Source organism: Triticum urartu, chromosome 2 (assembly GCF_003073215.2).
Source record: "Triticum urartu cultivar G1812 chromosome 2, Tu2.1, whole genome shotgun sequence".
NCBI classification, from domain to species: Eukaryota; Viridiplantae; Streptophyta; class Magnoliopsida; order Poales; family Poaceae; genus Triticum; species Triticum urartu.
Genome location: NC_053023.1, coordinates 258,740,470 through 258,757,577, shown reverse-complemented (window position 1 = coordinate 258,757,577; position 17,108 = coordinate 258,740,470).

Genomic DNA, 17,108 nt, shown 5'->3' with positions numbered 1-17,108 from the left:
CATATGCAGCACACAATAATCATGGAAAAAATGACAAATGCTCAAGATCTGTTAAGAATCAGCACCTAACATTTTATAGCACTCTTGCATCAACAATTTGGGAATCAAGATGGACTCAAACAAGCATGGCACAATGGAACAAAATAAAGACCACATCTTGATGAACATTTTGATATATTGCACGCCCAAAACGGATCTACGGGCACAGAGTTATGACGCAATGAACATGGGCTGAAAATGCAATATAAAATGACTTAGAGGAAATTCGAAGTCAACCCTAGGGTTCTACCGATCCAGATTTGGCACGCGGAAGCCGAGGTTCGTCGGGAAAGTCGCCGGAGTTGGTGGCCGGAGACGGCGGAGCAGCGGATCCGGCCGGAGTGGAAGGAGGGGTTTCGCTAGCGAGGTGGTCGACTGGAGTAGTGGGGCGGCGACCGGCGACTGCGGCATCGAGGAAGGGGATCCTACGTGGATGCCGAGGTGGCGGGCTACCGGCGAGGGCGTGGAGCAGCGGCCGGCGAGGAAGTGCGGCGGCGGTGCGGGCGGCTAAAGGTGCGGGGCGGCACGCGGCGGGAGGAGAGGCGGCGGCGGAGACGACCGGGCCTCGGGGGCCGACGGCGGGCCGGTGGCGCTGGGGCGGCTCGGGCCATGTGGCGCTCTCTGAGTGGCTCGGGTCAGCGGCGCGTTTTGTCCGGCGTCACCCAGACGTGTCCGGCGGCGCGGAGGGGGATTCTAGGGTTTTGGACTGCGGGATTTCGGAGGGGAGCACCTATTTATAGGTAGAGGGAGCTAGGAGAGTCCAAATGAGGTGCAGTTTTCGGCCACGCAATCATTATCGAACGGACGAGAGGATGGAGGAGGTTTGGATGGGTTTTGGGCCACTTTGGAGGAGTGTTGGGCTGCAATCACACACGAGGCCTTTACGGTTCCCCGGTTAACCGCTGGAGTATCAAACGGACTACAAATGGCACGAAACTTGACAGGCGGTCTACCGGTGGTGTACCAAGGCCGCTTGGCAAATCTCAGTCCATTCCGAGAACGTTTAGCACCCGCTCATGAAAAGAGACAAAAGGGGGACGCCAGAGGACAGAGGAATGTCGCATCGCAAAACGGACAACGGGGAAAAAGCTCGGATGCATGAGATGAACACGTATGCAAAAGAGATGCACATGATGACATGATATGCAATGCATGAGATGGACAAAATGCAAAACGAGGACAAAACCCAACCACGAGGGAATATCATAACTTAGAGCCGAAAATGGCAAGAGTTGGAGTACAAATATGGTAATTTATATACAGGGTGTTACAACACTCCACAACTACAAAAGGATCTCGTCCCGAGATCTAGGACTGAAAGAACTCCGGATATTCGGAATGGAGGTGGTCCTCGCATTCCCAGGTGGCTTCCCGGTCGGAATGGTGTGACCACTTCTGTTGGGGATATTACTATCAGCTGAGACCCGCCTAGGAGGGGCCGGGTCAGCCTTAATGGCGGGTTACATAAGAAGCCCAATATACAGTCAAGATGATAGTTTATTAGTGTATATAGAAATCCCAAAGGCCTCGGGCCGGCTTAAGGCCCATTATTGTAAACCGCCATATGGGCGGAAAGACTTGTAAAGAAAGGCATGTAGAGGAAGTAACCGAGCCGGACACGATTATGAGACTCTGTAAGCCACCAGGCGTCAACCCGTGTATATAAGGGGATGACCCGGTGGCGGTTCAGGGGAGAAACAACCAAGTCGATCACCAAGCCGGTGAGTTGAGCCTCTTGGAGATCGAAACCTCAGCAATACCAATCCCAACTAGACGTAGGCTTTTACCTTCATCGTAAGGGGCCGAACTAGTATAAAACCCTCTCTCGTGTCCTTTGTCCCGATTAACCCCTTTAAGCTTCCTAGTGCGATGGCCCTACGACTAAGTCCTTGCTCTAGAACATCTGTCGTGACAACTCCACGACAGTTGGCGCCTACCGTGGGGCCAGGCAACGGTGGATTTGAGTTCTTGAAGGGCAACTTCAAAGGGCTCAAGGGATACGCTGTGGGCTGGATGACCAAGAGTCGTTGCGGCAAGATCTACATTGACGACGAAGGCTGGGGCCCTGAGGCCGGCTCAATTGAGTACGGGTACCGGGTCCCCTTCAGCGGAATTCACGTCTTCATCGGCCGGATCGGCGAGTCAGGCCCTGAGCCGGATGTCCACACCGACCTCATCGAAACGGCTCAGCGCGCTGGGTCCGCCCGTGTTCAATCTGTCGTGAAGCATGCCTTCGTAGGCTGCATCCATGGCGGTGAATACTCCGAAGGATCGATGGAAGGCGGGGAGACGTCCATCTGCTCTGATACTGCATCATCAACAGGTGAGATGGACTCATTGTACCAACTGCAAGACGGCATGCTAGGGGGTTGTTCCGATGGCAGCAGTATTCCGAACCCCCTTGAGCCGCCCAATTGGGCCGGAGTCTTCATGGCAGGGACACAGCCCGGGCAGAACTCCACCACAGCGACAGCGGTGGCCACCGGGTCGGCAGCTGCCGGGTCAGGAGACCCCGTGCGGCCCCCGTCTCAGGTTCTCATGGACCTCATGGATAACTGACGACTATGTTAACCACTATGGTAGAGCCGGCGGATAAAGCCCACCATGACACGGAAGTGGCATGCGTGCGGGAGGAGATGGTGCAAGCTAAGGAAAATCTAGCCGCGGAGGAAACCCGGATGGCAGCAGAACGAGCAGCTTTGGATCCTCATGCTCAGCAGCTTCAAGCAGAAACCTTCCGGCACTCGGTGGATCTTAATGCATCAAACGAGGTCATGAGGAGGAGGTGTCAGAAAACTCAGTCGTGTCTACCTCTAACGCTGGATCCGAGGAATCTGTTCCATACACCCGGAGCTGGAGGGAGCAACCCGCCAGAGGTAAACCGGGTCACGACGCCCGGTGCACCAGTTCAGCCACGCACCATGGAGCCGCCGCGCATGAATACAGCTCCTCCTCGTTATATAGCAGCGCCCCCGGGTCACTTCTCCAACCCCATGGAGAACCTCATTGAGGCGTCGGCTCGTTTGGCAGCTCTCCCAATGGAAGGTGACTCGCCAGCAGCAATTGAAACCCGGAGGGTAAGAGAACTACTTCAGACAGCTTTGCCCCAGCAGGATGCATACTCCTACAGTCGAGACATGATTCATTCAACTCCTCGCCCAAGCCAGAGCCCGAGTTACAGTAGGCACATGGAATCTGCAGATATGTCAAGTAATGCTCAACGCCACAACCGGCCATATAGGCATGGGCCGGTGCGGGCTGGAGCCCTTAATTTGGCGGATCAGGAGAGGATTCGTCAAGAGGCGGAACGGGCGGCTCAGATAGCAGCAGAGCAGGCGGCTCACCAAACCTTTCCGGCTTATCCAGCAACCTCGGTTGAGGCAGGAGTGGTTACGAGAACCGGAGGCGTACCTTGCCTGGTCCCAGCCATACGCAATGAGCGGTTGCCCAAGGATTTCAAGGGACCTCGTAAGGTACCTAACTACACGGCTGACTTACAGTCGGGGGCTTGGATTGAGAGTTATGAGATGGCTATGGAGTTGTTGGAGGTTAGTGATGCTGCAATGGCCAAGTACTTTACCATGATGTTGGATGGAACGGCTTGGACCTGGTTGAAAGGATTACCACCCAATTCCATCGGCTCATGGGCAGAGTTGAAGGCACGTTTCATCCAGAACTTTAAAGACACGTGTAAGCAGCCAATGTCAATTGTGGACTGATGTCTACTACACAACCTTCTTCTTGTAGACGTTGTTGGGCCTCCAAGGGCAGAGGTTTGTAGGATAGTAGCAAATTTCCCTCAAGTGGATGACCTAAGGTTTATCAATCCGTAGGAGGCGTAGGATGAAGATGGTCTCTCTCAAGCAACCCTGCAACAAAATAACAAAGAGTCTCTTGTGTCTCCAACACACCCAATACAATGGTAAATTGTATAGGTGCACTAGTTCGGTGAAGAGATGGTGAAACAAGTGGTATATGGATAGTGTATAAAGGTATTTATAATCTGAAATAATAAAAACAGCAAGGTAACAAGTGATAAAAGTGAGCGTAAACGGTATTGCAATGTGTGGAAACAAGGCCTAGGGTTCATACTTTCACTAGTGTAAGTCCTCTCAACAATACTAACATAATTGGATCATAAAACTATCCCTCAACATGCAACAAAGAGTCACTCCAAAGTCACTAATAGCGGAGAACGAACGAAGAGATTATGGTAGGGTACGAAACCACCTCAAAGTTATTCTTTCCAATCAATCCATTGGCTATTCCTATAAGTGTCACAAACAGCCCTAGAGTTCGTACTAGAATAACACCTTAAGACACAAATCAATCAAAACCCTACTGTCACCTAGATACTCCAATGTCACCTCAAGTATCCGTGGGCATGATTATACGATATGGATCACACAATCTCAGATTCATCTATTCAACCAACACAAAGGACCTCAAAGAGTGCCCCAAAGTTCCTACCGGAGAATCAAGACGAAAACGTGTGCCAACCCCTATGCATAGGTTCATGGGCGGAACCCGCAAGTTGGTCACCAAAACATACATCAAGTGGCACGCGGTATCCCATTGTCACCACAGATATCCACGGCAAGACATGCATCAACTGTTCTCAAATCTTTAAAGACTCAATCTGATAAGATTACTTCAAAGGGGAAACTCAATTCATTACAAGAGAGAAGAGGGGGGAAGAAACATCATAGGATCCAAATATAATAGCAAAGCTCGTGATACATCAAGATCGTATCATCTCAAGAACACGAGAGAGAGAGAGATCAAACACATAGCTACTGGTACATACCCTCATCCCCGAGGGAGAACTACTCCCTCCTCATCATGGAGAGCACTGGGATGATGAAGATGGCCATCGGAGAAGGATTGCGAACGGGTCTAGATTGGTTTTCGGTGGCTACGGAGGCTTCTGGCAGCGGAACTCCCGATCTATTGTGTGTTCTCGAAGTTTTAGGGTACATGGAGTTATATAGGCAGAAGAAGCACGTCAGGGGAGCCACGTGGGCCCCACGAGGCAGGGGGGCGCGCCCTAGGGGGGTGGGCGCGCCCCCACCCTCGTGGGCAGCTCCCGTATCTTTTGACGTGGGGTCCAAGTCCATCAGATGTGTTTCCTTCCAAAAATAACTTCTCCAGTTGATTTCGTTCCATTTCGACTCCGTCTGATATTCCTTTTCTTCAAAACACTGAAATAGGCATAAAATAGCAAATCTGGGTTGGGCCTCCGGTTAATAGGTTAGTCCCAAAAATAATATAAAAGTGGATAATAAAGCCCAATATTGCCCAAAACAGTAGATAATATAGCATGGAGCAATCAAAAATTATAGATACGTTGGAGACGTATCATGGACCTGACCAATTGCAAGCAAGAGGATGGAGAATCTACAACCCATTGGGTGCGCCGGGTCAAGGAGATAATACATTCGTTTAATAAAATGGACGCCGGCTCAGCAGTTTTCATGTTGGAGAAAAATTGCCGTTTTGAACCTCTGAAGCAGAAGTTGGGGCGGCTTAAACGTGACTGTAATGACATGGGAACGTTGATGGCGTCTCTTGTCAAGTATTCCGATTCTGATACCACCAAAGACCCGGCGTCTAATGAAGAAAAGGCAACGAAGGGAAAGAAGAACGACAATGGCAAGGGTCACCAGCATAACCCGGCAAATCAAGGAGGTAATAAGCGTAAGGCTGATGAGTTTGTTGCTAATACTAATGCGCAGGGTGGTAATCAGTGGCACAAGGGCAGACAGCCCACTCGATCGGGCGGGTCAGGCCCCACCCTTGAGCAGTTGTTGAATGAACCTTGTCCAAGACACGGCACCCGGGAGAAGCCAGCTACCCACTTGTGGAAGGATTGCACGATCATGAAGGCGTTTAAAAATTCAAACACATTTGATGGGGGTCACGAGCCGGGTGGCGGCTCAAGCGGCTTTCAGGGCCCGGGCGCCGGTTCAAGCGGAGGAGATTTTCATGGTCATCCTGGTCACCAGGGAGGATATAATCAGCAACATGGCCAAGGGAATCAACAGCAGCAACAATCCGGCTACCAGAGCAACCCGAAGCAGTTGAGTAGTGGACAATATCATGTCTTTACTACCAGTTTATGTAAGAGAGACCAGAAACTCCACAAGAGGGTCGTCAATGCCGTTGAGCCGGCAGTTCCACGTTATTTACGTTGGTCGGAGCAGCCCATTGTGTGGAGCAGAGAGGATCACCCACCCCGGGTTGATAATCCGGGTCACTTGGCATTAGTAGTGGCACCTCAGGTTGGTGGGTACAAGTTTACTAAGGTACTCATGGATGGAGGCAGCAGCATCAACATCCTTTACTATGAGACGTTTCGTCGGATGGGATTGACGGACAAAAATCTTAAAGAATCCAACACTGTTTTTCATGGTGTGGTGCCTGGTAAGTCGGCATACCCAGTTGGTAAGATCGAGCTGGAAGTAGCCTTTGGAGATGAATATGTCTCCAGAGCAGAAAAATTAACCTTTGAAGTGGTTAAAATCAAAAGCCCATATCATGCTCTGTTTGGGCGGCCGGCTTATGCCAAGTTCATGGCTCGGCTGTGTTACGTATATTTGCAGCTCAAAATGCCGGGTCACAAGGGCACCATTACAGTCCATGGGAGCCGGAAGATAGCCTTGGAATGTGAAGAAGGGGATGCTGACTATGCTGAATCTGTTTGTGCAACAGAGGAGTTGAAATTCTACAAGGATCACGTTGACCCGGCGGACATGACGTCATTAAAGAAACCAACAAAAGAGCATGAGACAGAGTTAAAGTTCAAATTAGCTAATGACACTAAGGTGGTTGACTTTGTGCCTGGCGATTCATCCAAGCAGTTCGTCATCAGCGCAAACTTGGATCCGAAATAGGAAAGCGCGTTCATCGAGTTCATCCGTGAGAACCGGGACATCTTTGCATGGAAACCTTTAGACATGCCGGGTGTCCCGAGGGAACTCGCTGAGCACACGCTTAATATCGATCCAAAGTTCAAACCTGTCAGACAGTTTCTTCGGCGGTTCAATGAAGAAAGGTGCAAGGCCATTGGAGAAGAGGTGGCCCGGCTCTTGGCGGCCGGGTTCATTGTGGAGGTTTTTCGTCCAGAATGGTTAGCTAAACCGGTGCTCGTGCTCAAAAAGAATGGCACCTGGTGTATGTGTGTGGATTACACAGATTTAAACAAGGCATGTCCGGCTGATCCTTTTGCTCTTCCCCGTATTGATCAGATCATTGATGCTACGGCGGGTTGCGCACGATTGAGTTTCTTAGATGCTTACTCCAGGTATCATCAGATTAAGATGGCAGTCAAGGATCAAGAGAAAACAACGTTTATAACACCTTTTGGGGCTTTCTGCTATGTTTCTATGCCTTTTGGGCTCAAGAGTGCTCAGGCGACTTACCAACGGTGTGTGCAGAATTGTCTTCATGATCAAATTGGGCGCAATGTTCATGCCTATGTGGATGATATAGTAGTGAAGTCCAGGGAAGAGGAAACCTTGGTCACAGACCTGAAAGAGACTCTTGATAATCTTCGGGTTTACAAGATGATGCTTAACCCGGCCAAGTGTGTATTTGGAGTGCCAGCCGGCAAGCTCTTGGGCTTTCTGGTTGTGAGTCTTGCGCTCGGTTTCTTCAAGAATAGCAACGGGATGCTGATGATAAGACATGTCTTCTTGAATTTCAATCTCTTCGAACTTGATGGTGCGGTCAGGAGTCTTAAAACACATGCGAAGCTATGACACGTGAAACACATCGTGCACATTTGCAAAGTTGGACGAAAGCTCAAGTTGATAGGCGAGGTCGCCTCTTTTGCCAATGATCTTGAAAGGACCCACGTATCTAGGGGCAAGCTTCCCTTTGATACCGAAGCGACGAGTACCTTTCATTGGAGAGACGCGGAGGTAGACATGGTCTCCGATCTCGAAAGCCAAGTCATGATGCTTGCTATCATAGTAACTCTTCTGACGCGATTGCGCTGCTTTGAGATTTTCACGGATGACTTTGCACATTTCTTCAGCTTCTGTGATTAAGTCATTTCCAAGAAGTTGGCATTCACCAGTCTCTGACCAGTTAAGAGGAGTACGACACTTTCTTCCATAGAGAATCTCGAATGGGGCCTTGCCCGAACTCACTTGGAAGCTGTTGTTGTAGGAGACCTCGGCATATGGAAGACAATCTTCCCACTTCATACCGAAAGAAATGACACAAGCCCTGAGCATATCTTCAAGAATTTGATTTACTCGCTCGACTTGTCCACTAGTTTGGGGATGAAAGGCTGTGCTGAAACGAATGTTGGTGCCCATGGCCTTCTGAAAAGAATCCCAGAACTTAGAAGTAAAGATGCTTCCACGATCTGAAGATATCAATTGCGGAATGCCATGCAAGGAGACAATCCTGGAGGTATATAGCTTTGCCAACTGAGCTGCTGTGATAGATTCTTTGATAGGAAGAAAATGAGCCACTTTAGTGAGCTTGTCGATGACAGCAAAGATAGAATCATTTCCATGCTTGGACTTGGGATAACCAGTTACGAAGTCCATCTCAATATGGTTAAACTTCCATTCTGGAATGGCAAGAGGTTGGAGGAGACCAGCTGGTCGTTGGTGTTCTACTTTCACTCTTCTGTAGAGATCACATTCATTTACGAACTGAGCAATTTATCGCTTCATTCGAGTCCACCAATACGACTGCTTGAGGTCATGGTACATCTTTGTACTTCCAGGATGAATAGATAGGAGTGAATTGTGAGCCTCGTTCATAATGACTTTACGTAGATCACCCTTAGGAACCACAGTTTGATCCTCGAAGAATATAGTATCTTTGTCATCAAGGCGATAGCACTTGTACGTGGGTTCGCTCTTGGCAATCCCATTCTTGACCTTCTTCACCATGGCATCAAGAAGTTGTGCCTCACGAATTTAATCTTCCAAAGTAGGAGAGACTTGGAGGTTGGCAAGAAATCCTTGAGGAACAACTTGGAGATTAAGTTTGCGGAAAGCTTCACAAAGATCCGGTTGGAAGGGCTTGAGAATCAAACTATTGGAGTAAGCCTTCTTGCTCAACGCATCTGCAATGACATTGGCCTTGCCTGGATTATACTCTTGAATCATTTCAACCCAACGACTCTGCCTGAGGTTGAGGTTGGGTTGGGTGAAGATGTACTTGAGGCTCTTATGATCAGTGAAAATGTCCACTTTCCTTCCCAACAAGAGATGTCTCCATGTTAAAAGAGCATGGACAACTGCCGCCAACTAGAGATCATGAGTGGGGTAGTTCTTTTCATTGGGCTTCAACTGGCGAGAGGTATAGGCCACAACTTTCTTCTCTTGCATTAACACAGCACCGAGACCTTGCAGGGAAGCATCACAGAAAACCTCGAATGGTTTGGATTTATTAGGATGAGTCAGAACTGGAGTTGTGACTAACTTATCTTTCAGGGTGTTGAAAGCCACGCCACATTCAGGCGTCCAGACATACTTCACATGCTTCTGGAGGAGGTTGGAAAGAGGCTTTGCGGTCTTAGAGAAATTCTCAACGAATCTTCGACAATAGCTTGCAAGCCCAGGGAAACCGCGGAGCTGCTTGACATTCTGAGGCGGTTCCCAATTCACAATTGCAGACACCTTCTCAGGATTAACAGCTATGCCCTTGGCTGAGATGATATGCCCAAGGTAGAGAACCTCATCGAGCCAAAACTCGCACTTTGAAAACTTCGCATAGAATTGATGTTCTCTGAGTTTGTCCAGCACCAATCTCAAGTGCTTGGCATGATCCTCTTTGTTCTTGGAAAAGACCAAAATATCATCGAGATACACCAAGACGAAATCATTTGTGTAAGGGTTGAAGATGAAGTTCATCATGCGAGAGAATGTTGGAGGAGCATTGACAAGGCCAAAAGACATGACAGTATATTCATAAGAACCATATCTTGTTCTGAATGCTGTCTTGGGGATATCTTGTTCACGAATGCGAATCTGATGATAACCCGTACGGAGGTCAAGCTTGGAGAATACTTGAGCACCTTTGAGTTGTTTGAAAAGCTCATTGATGTTGGGAAGTGGGTACTTTTTCTTTATGGTCTTCTTGTTCAATGGACAGTAGTCGACGCAGAGTTGGTCCGTGCCATCTTTCTTCTTGACAAAAAGAACACCACAACCCCATGGAGAAGAACTCGGTCGGATCAGACCCATACGCTCTTGTTCATCAAGTTGTTTCTTCAGCTCCTTCAACTCTTCTGGTCCAAGCTTGTAAGGACGTTTGCAAACATGTTCCGTGCAAGGCTCAAGATCAATGATGAATTCAACTGGCCGGTGAGGAGGCATTCCTGGAAGCTCTTCTGGAAAGACGTCTTGATATTCACAAATGACTGGAATCTGAGAGATGGCATTCAACTCGCCCCTCTCATTGAGAGAAAACAGTTGAATGGTATCATCACGAGCGGCATAGATGATCACATCCTCAAATGAGTGTGTCAATTGAATCTGCCTGGCAGCACAATCAAGCTGAGCCTTGTGCTTAGAAAGCCAGTCCATGCCGAGAATTAGATCAATATCCGAGTCACCAAGGACCATTGGAGAAGACAGAAATCTATAATCACCCATCTCGATAGAAACATTTGGGATCATCGTGGTAGCCCTCATAGACTTGGCCGGAGAAACCACTCCCGTGGGTTTACCCAACATTTCCGAAACGAATTCATGCTTTGAAACAAATGATCTTGACATGAAACAATGCGATGCACCAGTATCAAAAAGGACTTTTGCAGTTGTAGAGTTAACTGGAAAGTTACCCATGATCACTTCTGAAGAGTCCTCTGCCTGAGATGTGTTCATCATGTTGACCTTTGCAAACCTGGGATTATGCTTGACCACTGCATTGCTGGAAGATCTCACAGGAGGAGGAGGCGGAAGGCGCCTCTGGTTGAAGCATTTGTTTGCATAGTGCCCTTTCTGCTGACACTTGTTGCATGTAACCTCTGAGAGCGGACGGTGATACGGAGCACTTAACCTTGGAGCATGAGACGAAGCTTTGTTTTGATAGCCTGGGTTGGGTGGGTGGGAAGATCCATTGCCACCTTTACTCTTCTGCTGATAAGGCTGACGGAACGGAGGAGAAGGAGGCAACCAGAACTTTTGCTGCTTAGCTGCCACTTGAGTTGAATAAGAAGAAGGAGTTGCATCCCTGAGTCTCTTCTTAGATGCATCACACTTGAGCTGAGCATCCTCTTGCTTTAGTGCCATGTTGTAGAATTCATCATACTTGGTCGGCTCAAAAAGCACAAGAGCTAATTGCAGATCTTCTCTGAGGCCACCTCTGAATTGATAAATCATGCTCTTCTCATCAGTGACGTCTTGTTTGGTGAAGCGAGCGAGCCTCTGGAACAGGATGTTGTATTGGTAAACAGACATACTGCCTTGCTTCAGATTGCGGAACTCCTCACGCTTACTCTCAGCAACACTTTGAGGAATGTGGTGAGCTTTGAAGTCTCGGCGGAAATCATCCTAGGTAATCACACGACCTCCTCTGGAATCTTTGTATTGTTGATACCACTCAGCAGCTTGGTCTTTGAGTTGGAACGAAGCAAACTTGACAAAGTCCTCAGGCCCGACGTTGCTACACTCAAAATGTTTGTAGATATCCACGAGCCAATCGTCAGTGTCTGTGGCCTCGACACAGTTACTGAAGGACTTCGGCTGGTTTGCGAGGAACTGGTTGAGGGTAGCAAACTGAGCTTGATTGTTGCCTTGGCCTTTATTTCCTTGGTTGCGCTCTTGCAAGAGTTGCAAAAGCATCTGCGTGTTGGCGTTGGTGGCGGCCATGACAGCTTGCCATGCCTCCGGAGGTGGAGGTGGTGGCGGAGGTTCTGGATTCTGACGCATTGGAGGAGCCGTCCTGAAGAGGTTGACATCCGTTAGCATCTTGACAGACATATATTCAAGCTGAATCAATCGATTGAAATTGCAACATATAGCCTTAACATTCGAACAAGAATGAACGAATGAATTCCAAAGTAAATCATCACACTTCCATAAATTGAGAAGCCACTTAGATAGAGATAGGTGAATAAAGCAACAAGGTACGGATATGAACAAATAATTGGTAAGGATTACCCAATCACAAACCAAATATCTGCGGAAAGAAATACTAGAGCTACATGAATTCCCACCTATGAAACTCCCAAAACTTTCTAGTTATGCAATCAGGTGTTGGGGATACAGGGGAAGCATAATATCTTACCCAAAACTAGCAAATCCTACATCCAGCTGTATCCATCCTTCAACACATAACCAAGAAATCTTCGGAAATCATTTACCTCAACCATCGAAAAACATCCGTTATACGAGTTATGGCAATACTCCCGAACTCCCGCCCCAGTACTGGGTGGCGTCGAGGTTATCTCACCAACAACTGCATAAAGGAGATTTTCGATGTCGGCGAAACTCAGGTATTCCAGAACTGCAACGATAAAATTGTGACGACAACACCTCGGAGCTCAACTCCCCGGGACACTGCCACAACCCCTAAATGTCAGGAGGCACCAAGAACAATGTTCTCGTCACAAAACCATCAGAACGATTCCAAGATACCCGTGTGATCCTAATTTTTTTAGTGAAATTTGAGAAGAGAAGAGTCAAAACTCTACGTCAGGAGGCCTCACCAGAGCGACGAAGGGACTGAGGAGTAAAAAGAATCCTACTGTCCGATATATATATATAATCCTATAAGACTCAAAACATTTTTCTAGACTCAACAATGCCAGTGATTCAATCAAGCAGGGGGCTCCTAAGTCGGGGAAGGCTCTGATTACCAACTTGTAACACCCACAATGCGGCTATATCTCCCACGTATCGGAGCACGACTTAGAGGCATAACCGCATAGTAGGCATGTCGCAAGAGGGGTAATCTTTACACATCCCATGTACTGAATAAGAAAGAGATAAAGACTTGGCTTACAATCGCCACTTCACACAATACATAAATATAGCATTACATCATCCAAAATCCAATCAAGGTCCAACTACGGAACCAAAATAAAGACAACCCCAAATGCATAGATCCCCGATCGCCCCAACTGGGCTCCTCTACTGATCATCCGGAAAGGAAACATAGTAACGTCCTGAATCCTCATCGAACTCCCACTTGAGTTCGGTCGCGCCCCCTGCACTGGCATCGTCGGCACCTGCATCTGGTTTTGGAAGTAATCTGTGAGTCACGGGGACTCAGCAATTTCACACCCTCGCGGTCAAGACTATTTAAGTTTATGGGTAGGAAAGGGTAGTGACGTGGAGCTGCGGCAAGCTCTAGCATATATGTGGCTAACTTACGCAAATGAGAGCGAGAAGAGAAGCAAAGCATGGTCGAGAAGCTATAGTGATCAAGGAATGATCCTGAAACTACTTATGTTTCAAGCACAACACGAGACCATGTTCTCTTCCCAGACTCCACCGAAAAGAGACCATCACGGCTACACACGCGCTTGATTCATTTTAATTAAGTTAAGTGTCAAGTTTTCTACAACCGGATATTAACAAATTCCCATCTGCCCATAACCACGGGCACGGATTTCGAAAGTTCAAAACCTTGCAGGGGTGTCCCAACTTAGCCCATCACAAGCTGTCACGGTCAATGAAGGATATTCCTTCTCCCAGGAGGACCCGATCAGACTCGGAATCCCGGTTACAAGACATTTCGACAATGGTATAACAAGACCAGCAAGACCACCCGTTGTGCCGACAAATCCCGATAGGAGCTGCACATACCTCATTCTCAGGGCACACCGGATAAGCTAAGCATACGGGAGCCAACGTAACCCAAGTTGCCAAGGGACGGCCCCGCACGGTGCTCTAGTTTGGACCAACACTCCGAGGAGCACTGGCCCGGGGGTTTAAAATAAAGATGACCCTTGAGTCCGCGGAACCCAAGGGAAAAAGGCTTAGGTGGCAAATGGTAAAACCAAGGTCAGGCCTTGCTGGAGGAGTTTTATTCAAGGCGAACTATCAAGGGGTTCCCATTATAACCCAACCGCGTAAGGAACGCAAAATCAAGGAACATAACACCGGTATGACGGAAACTAGGGCGGCAAGAGTGGAACAAAACACTAGGCATAAGGCCGAGCCTTCCACCCTTTACCAACGGTAATCATGTTCCAACAAGGAACAAACTCCACCTTCACCTGCAACTAGCAACGCTATAAGAGGGGCTGAGCAAAGCGGTAACGTAGCCAAACAACGGTTTGCTAGGTAAGGTGGGTTAGAGGCTTGGCATGGCAATATGGGAGGCATGATATAGAAAGTGGTAGGTATCGCGGCATAGCAATATAGCGAACAGCTAGCAAGCAAAGATAGAAGTGATTTCGAGGGTATGGTCATCTTGCGTGCAAAGTTCTCCGAGTTGACATAAGCTTGATCCTTGTAAGCGTACTCAACGGGTTCCTCGATCACAAACTCGTCTCCCAGCTCTACCCAAGGCAAGAACACAAGTAAAGGAAACCACAATCAACCACGGTGCAATGCGCAAGCAACATGATGCAAAACATGGCATGATATGCGGAATGTGATATGCAATGCATATGCGAGCTCCAGAAGGAAAAGATTGAACCAGGCCTCAACTTGGCAAACCAAGAGTGCCTCTGGAAAGATGAGTTGATTTCGGTCGAAATCGATATAAAGATCGCCAAAAACGGATGCACGGTTTGCAAATGGCAAGCAAAACAATAATGGCACAATTCTGCGATAAACAGCACCATCCCATCTAGAATGCAACAAGAAACTAAGCTACTGCACTCCATAACAACAAAGCACATGGCAGTGATATACTCAAGATGCTTGACAAAAGATGAACACTGAGCTACGACTAAATCATACAATAGCAGGTTCAAACAAGCATGGCAAAAGTGCAAAAGATATCAGCATCACAAGAGATGTTTAGAGCAAGCTATCAACATGCTACAGGAACAGAACATAGCAAAACAAGGCATGGCATGAATCTACTCAAAGCATATAACAAAATAACCTTACTGACCATAAGCCAAAAGGACACAGAAAATATGATGGCACCCATGTAAACATAGCAACTTCCGTTAACAGATTCAGACTTAGCAGAAAACTGGACATGGCAAAAAACAGAGTTAGGAAGGCCTCTTTGCAAGCTCGATGCACTCAACACAAGGCATTGCATGATAAACTAAGCATACTACCAGCAATAAGACATGATCATGAAGCCAAGCAAAGCAATAACAAGTTCATAGCATGCATGGATCAACTACAACAACCTTGGCAAAATTGATTAACACGTAAACAGTATGTCAGGAACATTTTATAGCAAAAGTAGAGCAAGAATGAGTCATGCTACGGCACTCCATAATGCAAAAAGGGGCATGTATGGATAGAGCACAACCATATGTCCAAATCATCCTTACTGAACATACTCAAAAAAGCATGGATCTCACTGTAGCAACATGAATACATGACAGAAAAATAACAGCAGGGAAATGACTTAGTGAAAATCTAAGTCCTTGAAATCGGCAATATTACGAGAGCTACTTGGCATGCATGTTCTAGTCACCACATTGATCACAAAAAAACATGGCATACACCCCTGTAAATATGGCATGGCATAGCCCAAAACACATGTAGAGCTCATGCCCATATGCAGCACACAATAATCATGGAAAAAATGACAAATGCTCAAGATCTGTTAAGAATCAGCACCTAACATTTTATAGCGCTCTTGCATCAACAATTTGGGCATCAAGATGGACTCAAACAAGCATGGCAAATGGAAAAAAATAAAGAACACATCCTGATGAACATTTTGATATATTGCACGCCCAAAACGGAGCTACGGGCACAGAGTTATGATGCAATGAATATGGGTTGAAAATGCAATATAAAATGACTTAAAGGAAATTCAAAGTCAACCCTAGGGTTCTCCCGATCCAGATCTGGCATGCGGAAGCCGAGGTTCATCGGGAAAGTCGCCGGAGTTGGTGGCGGGAGACGGCGGAGCAGTGGATCCGGCCGGAGTGGAAGGAGGGGTTTCGCCGGTGAGGTGGTCGACTGGAGTAGCGGGGCGGCGACCGGTGACTGCGGCATCGAGGCGGGGGCTCCCGCGTGGACGCCGAGGTGGCAGGCTGCTGGCGAGGGCGTGGAGCGGCGGCCGGCAAGGAAGTGCGGCGGCGGCGCGAGCGGCGAAATGCACGGGGCGGCGCGCGGCGGGAGGAGAGGCGGCGGCGAGGACGACCGGGCCTTGGGGGCCCGCGGCGGGCCGGCGGCGCTGGGGCGGTTGGGCCACATGGCGCTCTCTGAGTGGCTCGGGGCGGCGGCGCGTTTTGTCTGGCGTCGCCCGGACGTGTCCGGCGGCGCGGAGGGGGATTCTAGGGTTTTGGACTGCGGGATTTCGGAGGGGAGCACCTATTTATAGTTAGAGGGAGCTAGGAGAGTCCAAATGAGGTGCGGTTTTCGGCCACACGATCGTGATCGAACGACCGAGAGTATGGAGGGGGTTTGGATGGGTTTTGGGCCACTTTGGAGGAGTGTTGGGCTGCAATCACACACGAGGCCTTTACGGTTCCCCGGTTAACCGTTGGAGTATCAAACGGACTCCAAATGGCACGAAACTTGACAGGCGGTCTACCGGTGGTATACCAGGGCCGCTTGGCAAATCACAGTCCATTCCGAGAATGTTTAGCACCCGCTCATGAAAAGATACAAAAGGGGGACGCCGGAGGACATAGGAATGTCGGATCGCAAAACGGGGAAAAAGCTCGGATGCATGAGACGAACACGTATGCAAAAGACATGCACATGATGACATGATATGCAATGCATGATATGGACGAAATGCAAAACGGAGACAAATCCCAACCACGAGGGAATATCATAACTTAGAGCCGAAAATGGCAAGAGTTGAAGTACAAATATGGTAATTTACATCCGGGGTGTTACACACTGGCTCCACCATCTATCCCCTCGGCGACCAGCGATCCTCGACCCTCGACCCCTCAGTGACCGGCGATCCTTGACCCTCGTTCCTGACCCTCGACCCTA